General features: G+C 35.3%; 3 non-coding genes across 3 annotated transcripts; all 3 read right to left on the reverse strand.

The window, feature by feature from the left end:
• Positions 1-3,977: 3,977 nt before the first annotated feature.
• Positions 3,978-4,096, reverse strand: LOC149411815 (5S ribosomal RNA). Its single transcript, XR_016304758.1, has one exon. It is a non-coding gene; the product is annotated as a 5S ribosomal RNA (ribosomal RNA).
• A 324-nt stretch (positions 4,097-4,420) lies between these two features.
• LOC149411816 (5S ribosomal RNA) lies at positions 4,421-4,539 on the reverse strand. The gene has a single exon (XR_016304769.1). It is a non-coding gene; the product is annotated as a 5S ribosomal RNA (ribosomal RNA).
• A 323-nt stretch (positions 4,540-4,862) lies between these two features.
• LOC149411817 (5S ribosomal RNA) lies at positions 4,863-4,981 on the reverse strand. The gene has a single exon (XR_016304780.1). It is a non-coding gene; the product is annotated as a 5S ribosomal RNA (ribosomal RNA).
• Positions 4,982-10,707: the final 5,726 nt, after the last annotated feature.

A 10,707-nucleotide genomic window follows, 5' to 3' on the forward strand; every position in this document is an offset into this window, starting at 1 on the left:
CCGATGTATGAAATCTGATTAGTTTCAGCCCGATCCGATGTAAAGTATCTGATTAGTGTCAGCTCAATCCGATGTATGAAATCTGATTAGTTTCAGCCCAATCCGATGTAAAGTATCTGATTATTTTCAGCTCAATCCGATGTATGAAATCTGACTAGTTTCAGCCCGATCCGATGTAAAGTATCTGATTAGTTTCAGCTCAATCCGATGTATGAAATCTGATTAGTTTCAGCCCGATCCGATGTAAAGTATCGGATTAGTTTCAGCTCAATCCGATGTATGAAATCTGATTAGATTCAGCCCGATCCGATGTAAAGTATCGGATTAGTTTCAGCTCAATCCGATGTATGAAATCTGATTAGTTTCAGCCCGATCCGATGTAAAGTATCGAATTAGTTTCAGCTCAATCCGATGTATGAAATCTGATTAGTTTCAGCCCGATCCGATGTAAGGTATCGGATTAGTTTTAACCCGATCCGATGTAAAGTATCTGATTAGTTTCAGCTCAATCCGATGCATGAAATCTGATTAGTTTCAGCCCAATCCGATGTAAAGTATCGGATAAAGTTCAGCTCAATCCGATGTAAGGTATCGGATTAGTTTCAGCCCGATCCGATGTAAAGTATCGGATTAGTTTCAGCTCAATCCGATGTATGAAATCTGATTAGTTTCAGCCCGATCCTATGTAAAGTATCGGATTAGTTTCAACTCAATCCGATGTATGAAATCTGATTAGTTTCAGCCCGATCCGATGTAAAGTATCGGATTAGTTTCAGCTCAATCCGATGCATGAAATCTGATTAGTTTCAGCCCGATCCGATGTAAGGTATCGGATTAGTTTCAGCCCGATCCGATTAAAGTATCGGATTAGTTTCAGCTCGATCCGATGTAAAGTGGGTTAATTTCCACTTCCAAGATTTGCATTTATTCATTCACTAAAACAGAATTGAAATTCAAATAGATGTATATAAAATAGTAAAAGTTAACAAGTTTATATTATTTCAAGAATTTTGTCAAACAGAGTAATTGCTTCCAATGAGAATAGTGGTTAAATATCAGAATTTTCTCATTTAGTATTCAATGCTTTATAAATGGTCATTTGCATACTGTTAATCTGCCAGTAATTAACATTTAGTTAAAGATTTAAATCTCAAAAAATTACATCTATGGTAATAATTCTGAAGTATCCCCATCGATAAACTGTTATTTTACACGACTTGTAAAGTAACTGTCAGAGAAAAAAATATTTTAACATTTTTTCAAAACAAAAAAGTTTTTTTTCGGAATAACTTGACGAGTACAACCTAAAATTATAATTATTAATCAAAACACGCGATTCCCAAACGAAAATTTGAAACAGAAGAATTTCATATTTAACTGTATCATATTTCGACCAACATTACGTTCATTGCAATAACACATATTTTTTCATGATCGATATCTTTACGTATGATCGCAAGATTTTTCCCAAACTAAATGCAATAAATACATCCATTTTTCTTTTATTGCGCGATTTTTTTCAATATTTTGTTTGAGAGTCGCTATCATTGTCTTCAAAGATAACATTTTTTTCACATGTCTCTTGTCATTTATGCTAGTGACTCCTTGCTGCAACTCTTCACCCGAATATAATTATCTAATATCTACGGACTTTTTTTGTATATGGTTGAAAAAAGTCACCGGAGACCAAAATTATCAATTATTTTTTATTCCAAATAATCAGAAAAATCGCGGTTAGTATGTTTTGATAACCTGTATAATCCACTTAAGAGGTCTTGAGGGAAATCATTTTCGGGGATGCGGTGTTGAGAGTTTTTTTTTTGAGAAAAAGAATGTGTTGAAGAAAAGGCCCAAAGCCTAACGAACTGTTGTCAGCTGAAAATAAATGCAATGGTATCGAAATATGTACCAAAACGCTCTGCAAGAATTTGAAATGGCTAGAGCGTTTATTTGTGAGGTCTGGTGTAAGAAAATTAACTTCGTTAGTAGTTGAATGGTCCAAGGCGTCAATAGTTGTGGATTGAATCCACTACTGGTATACAAGTTCTCAAACATTTCAATATTTTCCACTTGTAATTTAAATTTAAAAGGTGGTTTGTTGTGTTTTTTAATACAAAAAATAAATTTAAAAAACGCTGATTCAATGAATTCTAGATCTCAGATTTGCTTTAAAAATTGGCGAATAAAGCGATAAATTGAAAATATTGCGATAAATCGATTAATTATATATAAATAGAGTTTACATTCCTTGGAATATCAGTGTAAAATAATGTTCCGTACAGGAAGTAGCAAGGGGGCGTGGCGGCTGTCGATGTCGCCCGAATGCTTCCGACTGCGAACGAACTTAACGAACGGAGTCAAAGGTGACCGGCGGCCGCGCGCCACCGCGCAAATGCTCCTTGAGTTTTTAACATTAATAAGTCAATTTACACAACTACTGGCTATGGTAAAACCCTACTTACCTATGAAAGGTCACATCATTGTTGTCCCTATATTTTTCAGTACGACTTGTACATTTCTCAGTGCGGATGTTAGCATTTTGAAGATATCGCTGGAGAGGGAAGACCTGCGCGCGGCAAGCGCTTCTAACCGACTGATGCCCATGATATCTCACAGTAGACAATGAATCGATATGCCTGGCCCATACTTCGAACGCCAAAGCAGGCTCAATTTATATACTTCAATGATCGTAACACGAATACTAACAGTTTATAATCTATCCACAAGATTAATTATGATCATCTTCAAGCAAGAAATTTACTTGGTGATCGATCAGCATATTCTAAAAGGAGTAATCACCACACTAAGGGATAAGTTTAATGATGTGTGTGAATGAAAATAAAATAAAATTTCCTCTCACATTATTCTATGTTGATAAATCAGTTTTTAACTGTCAATATTTTGAAAAATAAGACATTATCCATCATTTTAGCGAATTTCTGCATACGAAAAATTGGATACGTACTTGTGTTAAGTAATGTGGTTTCAAAGAAAATAGTTTTCCTAAAAAAACACAAGAAATAATAACTAACACATATATTAGGAAAACTAGATCCCAGGGTCAAAAACATATCTCTATAACAAAATCTCAGTCTCATTCAAAACTCAGAACAATATTATAAAATTTAAATCTCAAATAAAAAAACTCGATAAATAACGTTAGGAGATCAGAAATAGAACACTTTCTGACACCAAATATAGATTGAAATCGAAACCACTCAACTGAACTAAAAAAGCACCACGTTATATTTTTATAATTATTTCACAAAACCACTACAAAATATATTTCAAATAACTTCATTTTATCCATACTACTAACTTTTAATACTAAAAAATGGAATCCTCACCAAGGGAGATCCCAGTGACGATGTCATTATCTCTAATTGTTACAAACAGAAGGATGATAACAAAACATTTACTATTATTTCAAAAAGTTTAGAAATAATTCATCTGAATTAATTGCTTTCAAATTGTTCACAACATCTGGAGAATCCTCTTCAGTTAAGGTATTCTAAGAATTTATATTTAATTCATTGACAAAAGCGGTAAAATTATTAATAAACGAGAAATTATTGAAGTGAAACTTCTTTACCCGCGTCATGCAATTTCGAGTACCGGAGTAAAACCAACTCATGACCGAAACGAAAATGCGGGACCGATTAAAGTTCATTTGATCTAGTCAAAGTTTTGAAGTAAAATATAAATGCTTCTTAGCTCATCTCGACAACTGGCGTTGGTGGTGTAATGGTCAGCGTAGTTGCTTTCCAAGCAGTTGATCCGAGTTCGATTCTCGGCCATCGCACATAATTTTTTTGTTTTTAACGCCTTTTTTTTTTTCAATGGTTGACCATAATATCAATCCACTAAGTAATATTTTAGGCCTGTAGCATACTTGAAAAGTTAAAGAATGATATAAAATTTTTTATGATGTTAACGATAAAAAAATAAAAAAAAACATAAAATTACCATAAAAAATGGGCCAACGGCACGCGGTGTTCCCAAGCGGTCACCCATCCAAGTACTGACCGCGCCCAATGTTGCTTAACTTCGGTGATCGGACGAGAACCGGTGTGTTCAACATGGTATGGTCGTTGGCAAACGCTAAACAATATTAATTTCTATTCTACCTGCCAATAAATATATGAAAATTAGTATAAAAAAGCCCTAATAATACTGAAAACATTAGCAAGGTGTGTGCGACGTTGATAAAAATAATCATTACATACGCGCTTGAAAAAGATCGTAATTACATCCATAACTTTGCAGGATTTTTTTTTTTCAATGGTTGACCATAATATCAATCCACTAAGTAATATTTTAGGCCTGTAGCATACTTGAAAAGTTAAAGAATTTTATGATATTATTAATGATAGTAACGATAAAAAAATAAAAAAAAAACATGAAATTACCATAAAAAATGGGCCAACGGCACGCGGTGTTCCCAAGCGGTCACCCATCCAAGTACTGACCGCGCCCAATGTTGCTTAACTTCGGTGATCGGACGAGAACCGGTGTGTTCAACATGGTATGGTCGTTGGCAAACGCTAAACAATATTAATTTCTACTCTACCTGCCAATAAATATATGAAAATTAGTATAAAAAAGCCCTAATAATACTGAAAACATTAGCAAGGTGTGTGCGACGTTGATAAAAATAATCATTACATACGCGCTTGAAAAAGATCGTAATTACATCCATAACTTTGCAGGAATTTTTTTTTTCAATGGTTGACCATAATATCAATCCACTAAGTAATATTTTAGGCCTGTAGCATACTTGAAAAGTTAAAGAATTTTATGATATTATTAATGATAGTAACGATAAAAAAATAAAAAAAAACATGAAATTACCATAAAAAATGGGCCAACGGCACGCGGTGTTCCCAAGCGGTCACCCATCCAAGTACTGACCGCGCCCAATGTTGCTTAACTTCGGTGATCGGACGAGAACCGGTGTGTTCAACATGGTATGGTCGTTGGCAAACGCTAAACAATATTAATTTCTACTCTACCTGCCAATAAATATATGAAAATTAGTATAAAAAAGCCCTAATAATAAGAGAGAAGAATACTAGAAGTTTCACTTCTGTCTTGCGTAGGCTTGACACACCCACTTTTTTTTTAATATTTCCGAGAAAATACAGAATATTGGTGCTTATCTCATCACTTAAAAATAATAATGAATTGTTCCAGACTAAATAGTTTTCATTGCTGTCGTTTAAGAAACTATCTCGAGAGCTTTTAAGTTGTAAGTTCAAAGCTAAAACTCAAAGCAAACACGATTTGGTGGGAACTTTCCACATTACGCGCTTTCTTAAGAGGCAAATTAACATATTATTCAGATTCTCAAATTCACCTACAAGTTGATAATAACGAGTCTGTGCAAGTGCAAACGATACTATATCAGACCATGAAAACAATAATTTAGAGTAAAGTGTTTGCAGCAAGTAAAGAAATTGATGATGGGAGGGGTATCTCCGTATTTTCATCTTTGAAAATTCTATCAAAATCTACCTTTTTTCCTTCATATTTTCGTCGAGAGTTAGTCATACCTAAATGAAGTTCTGTAATAAGTCAGAAGTATGTGTTATTACGCACGTGTTAACAAACAAAAAAATATTTAGGTTAAAAAAATCTTTACTATTGAGCTTGGCAGAGGACAGACACATAGTAGTGTACGTCGTGTACAAAGCCAAGCCATCTAGTTTAAAGCTTTTACGTGAACAAAGAAATCGTTCACTGGTAAACGTGCTGGTCAACTTGGAAATGTTGGAGAAAGGATTGCTAAGAGTAAAAAGCAATTATTGAATGTTAGAAGTCGGATGGCATTTTCAATAGAGATAAATTTCTTAGAGCTGTATGGCAAAGTGATGGGAATTAAGTAAGCACAAAAAATAACTCAATAAGATGGAACGAATTTAATTATTTAAAGGTAATTATTTGAGATCACAGGCCACGACAAAAAATCGAATTAAGCGCTGCCAGCGATCCCAAGTATTTACTATTTTTAAAGTCCTATTAGAATGTGCTTGGGTTGGTAAGATTTATATTTAGTGTATGAATTATTCAACACACCATTTTTGTAAAAAAAATGACAATAACAATGAAAAAAACTATTATAACAGGAAAAGGTATATATTATTGCAATTTAAATATTGACTCGGAATTTAGCAAATCATTATTTAGAATACCACCACAAATTTGGTATAAATGCAGGATTAAAAATATTACATGCAGGTTCTAAGATTTTACCATCAATACATAAGTTAGTCGATGTATGTAGAAAATATAACATGCAGGTTATAAAATTTACCATCGTTGTATCACTTTAGTCGATGTATCGGGAAAAATATTTCAAATATACGAATTATACGTAATCTGGTTAAAAGCGGGATTGCAGGCGGTTTGGAGATTTTTTTTGTCAATTCCTAACATTTCGGAACACGTGTTCATGCAACTGCATTTGCCTAGATAATATACAATGAAGATATGCGGAAATAATATGATTTATTTGAACACTTGTTCCGACATCGTCGTAATACGTTCGTATTTTACTAAAAGTTTACTAGGAAACCAATCAATTCATTCATTTAGGGCCTGCAATCCCTTTTGAAGAGATTCTACATAAATAAGCATTATTTATCAGTAATTTTCTCCGTGTGGGTTTCATGGGCAGATAAATAGTTAAGATATATTATAGATTAAGTGTTAATATTAAGTCAAATATATTTTAATGATCTGAAAAAAATTGTAAATAATCTGATTATTTTCTAATTTATTTTCAACCGGTTATATCCATCTAACAATAATTTCATTCCATAATTAACTTCGTCCACATCTATTTACCCTTACGTCTCCTTCATCTAGTCTTCTGCTGATTTGGGTTTGCCTCTCCCCCCGCTCAACAACCCCTCTCCCAGAGTTATCTTGATTTAGCTTTAATGTACGGCTCATCCTGTTGAATATAACAATTTTGTATCTAATAAAGATATGATAACAAAGTAATAATTAGATTTTCTATCATCACAAAGTATAAACCCACCTTTAGAAGAACTGTTCATAAAAATAATAATAATATTTGATAAAGTTCAACGTAGGAAAATGCTCTACAAAACATCCCCCTGTTTATTTTAGGTGTGAAAACCCCTTAGGGCCTTTTTCTAGTTAAGGACAATACCGTGTCAACAATGTCGTCCGTCGACAAGTCCTCTTTTTAGAAGCTAGAAATAAAGGAATGGAGTTTTTTTCTAGGGACTTAAATCTATCTGTTTAAAAAAGTTCACAAGATACTGATTCCAGAATTGATAAATTAAAATGAACGGATGCACAATATCTAAAATGTTCCGATATTGCCAGAGAAAAGGGAAAATGCAAAAAATTCCGCAAGAAATGGGGTTCTACAACGCTAAAAACAACTTCCGAGTACACCTCGTGGCGTAATATAAACGTGGTCATGCAGCATGATTGATTTTAGCATCGATCACACGTCGGGAACCCGCATCTTTCCACAGCAAAACCATGTCAAATTTAAAATATGGGAGGGTTGTTCAGAAAAAAAAGAACGGGTTTTTAATGATAAGCATTATCGAAAGAATGCAGCAGGGTCCATTTTTTAAATTTTGTCTAATAATGGCATATTTTACAAACTTTTTTCCCTCCCTAATATCAATGGATAAATGCATAACATTGCAGATAGAATGAGAAAGCTTTTGGCAAGATGAATAGTAATAATAGTTTTTTTTATTAATATTAGGTCCACACAAGAGGTTCGGACAGTAAATTTTTCTCAAAGCCTAACATCCTTGGGAAGTGTTGTGTAATTTTAAGGAAACAGATGAGAGGAAGTTTTGGGAAAAAAGTATGAGGGGTGAGTAATAATCTGGGGAACTATACATATGTGTAGGAGTGACGGACGTATGAATCCTTCCCAATAGTGCCTTTTTGAGGAACGAACAAGGGTTGGGATAGCCGTACTTTAAAGGGCTATTCCACACAGAAAAAGCATGAATGAAGTGTATGACTTGTGGCAGGCGATTGCGAAAACACAATTCGTAAGGTTAATTCACAATCAACTTACCGGGTGGCGAATGAAATCTGCATCTCGAGATTCATCTGTCAGCACTGGATTTCAGGGGAAGGCTTCACAGCCTTGCCCTGTCCATCCACCCCAATTGCGCTTGTGGCAATAATTACCAGTCGGCCGAGCACATTCTGTGGCACTGTGAGATTTTGAAGGATGCCAGAGACGAAATGATAGAAGGTCTGAATGTCCCCATTAGACCGGTGTGGAACACCAATCTTGTTTCTAACAGTGTGAATTTCGAATGTTTGAAGAAGTTTAATAGGATCTGGGTTGAGAGATGGCCTGTGCTTAGAGTCGTTGACTAGTGTAATAATTGGGAACCCCCGGTGTACTGCTCCTGCTCCATGACTTATTCTTTTACAACTCTTTCATTATTGTATATGCTATTCTGTTTTTCTTATTTTATTATTCTTATCTTATTTCTTTTTCTTACTGTACCAGCTGTTGCAGATGATTTCCATTCGTTTATATTTTGTTTTTTGTTTTTTTTTTAATTAACTTGTCTTGTACTTTTTAATTCTTATTTTCTGTTTTCTTTTCATGTGTTTCTTTTTCCCTGTCTAAGGATAACACACTGTTTTTCTTTTTACAGACACTGTAAGTACTCTTATATATTTGTGTTTACTAATTATCTCTCTTACTTCTTATTCTTATTCAATACTTACTGTCCTCTCTACAGACCATGCAGATCTTATTTTTACACCTTTACTTTTGTTTTTACTTATTTACCGTTGCCCTTATGTGGCACTTTTTGGATTGATTATTGTTTTTCATTTTTCCTCTTATTTTTTCTTCTTTTTGCATGTATTTTTTCCGGTTTTCTTTTCTTTTTTTTTAGTAACAGCAACGAGTTTACAGGCGAGAACTGAACTCCGTTGTCTGTTTTGTTTTGTTTATTTTCCCCATTAGGGGTTGGATAACGGGCCTCGTCCCCGCATGCACGACTGGAGCTTCTTATTATTCTTTCTTACCGGGGGACTCCGCCAATCACCTGCGCCACCCCTAATGAGCGTTGGTGGTCAGAGGGGTGACTGTGCAGGCTGGGGTAACCTCCACCCTGCCTCCGACCTCTTGACGCTTCTTTCCCCTAGGTTCTTTAGGGTTTTATCCCTCTTTTTCCAATACTTATCTTCAGAGCACCACCGGGTGGTCGGCTAAGGGGTGTGGAAGTCCTGACCTGCACCAGTCGCCACAACCACCACCAATTTCTCAACAGGACTGCCAGTCGTGGTTCGGCGAAACTCCCCCGTCACTCTATTGTTTACTTTACTTTTATGTGTTTACAGGTACTGGAGTGTGGGTCCCCTCCACCAACTATCTGCCTGACACTTGAACTTGATTGTTTTGTTGTTTATTTTTCTGTGTTGTCCTTAGTTTAGTACTTGTAAGCGCTTGCATACCGCTTCATAACACCGTATGCGGGGACATTGAAGGCCTAGCTTCATTTATATAAATTGTAGAGCCGTTTATTCAAAAAAATTAGATTCATGCGAGAGCTCCGAAGGGGTGACCATAAGTCACCTATACCGGGGTGGGACAGGGTGGGTGTACCTTCAATGTCAGCACTGGAACGGTGATCGTTGTACGGTAGCACTCGTTATTTTGAATTGGTTGCGAGAAAATACGTATTAAGGGATTATCCCTATAAATAACCGGCGATAGTGTACACATTGGTTTTGACAGGACGAACGGTTTTTGTGCGACTGTGTGGCTCCCGGCACTCCGTGGTTATAGCTGATATGTGTGAATTTAAACTGCACAGTTCAAATTCTGACCATACTATTGGTTAGCAAACGGCCTGTCAAAAGCAATCGGCGTGACGGAACAGTGCCTAACTATGAATTTTGGACATAGTTAGGCAGTCTTCCCATAATAGTACCCTTATAATACATATGAGTCAATTTGTTGATGATGAGATAGTGACATTCAGAGGAAAGACGGTAGATGCGATATCACAATTCTTCAACAGATATATATATATATCTCCGACAGTTTCATAAGCAGAGTGGAGAGTGAGTGAAGCACCGAGTTGAGTATGCAGGTGGAGAGGGTACTTACTCCGCTATCATATCGAGTGCTGACTGTACTGATCACATTAGTCAAGCAGTCGGCCGAATGCTTTATCACAACTGAGAACTCGGCAGGTGTAATTCAGGCATTACTACCGACGCGTGAGATGAATGCCTTGGACTTATAATGTGGAATACTGAATAAATCATTCGATTCGGTGTGGCTTTCAGGGCAACGAAATACAATCCTTTCTAATTGATATTATGAATCGATAATCAGTTTACAATGTCATTAAAGAATGACTCATCAGTGATTTTTCTACGTTTACATGGAGCAATGCGATTAAATAGATGATTACTAAAGAGATATGACAGATGTTAAATTCGTATTATTAATGTTTTCAATAGAATAAATATAAGTTTAAATTGGGGATTCCAAATGACTGGGGCAAAATCGAGTTATGATCTAACATATTGTCACCATGGTTTGACAAGATTCTAACTGAACATTACCTTATTCTGAGTTATAGGGTTCAAAACATTACAATATCAATTTCTCATAACATCTATAAGAAATGCTGAATTTATGGTTTGATCTAATGTGTGGTATTTTAG

This window comes from Hesperophylax consimilis, chromosome 24 (genome assembly GCF_061612785.1).
Source record: "Hesperophylax consimilis isolate HC1 chromosome 24, BYU_Hcon_1.0, whole genome shotgun sequence".
NCBI classification, from domain to species: Eukaryota; Metazoa; Arthropoda; class Insecta; order Trichoptera; family Limnephilidae; genus Hesperophylax; species Hesperophylax consimilis.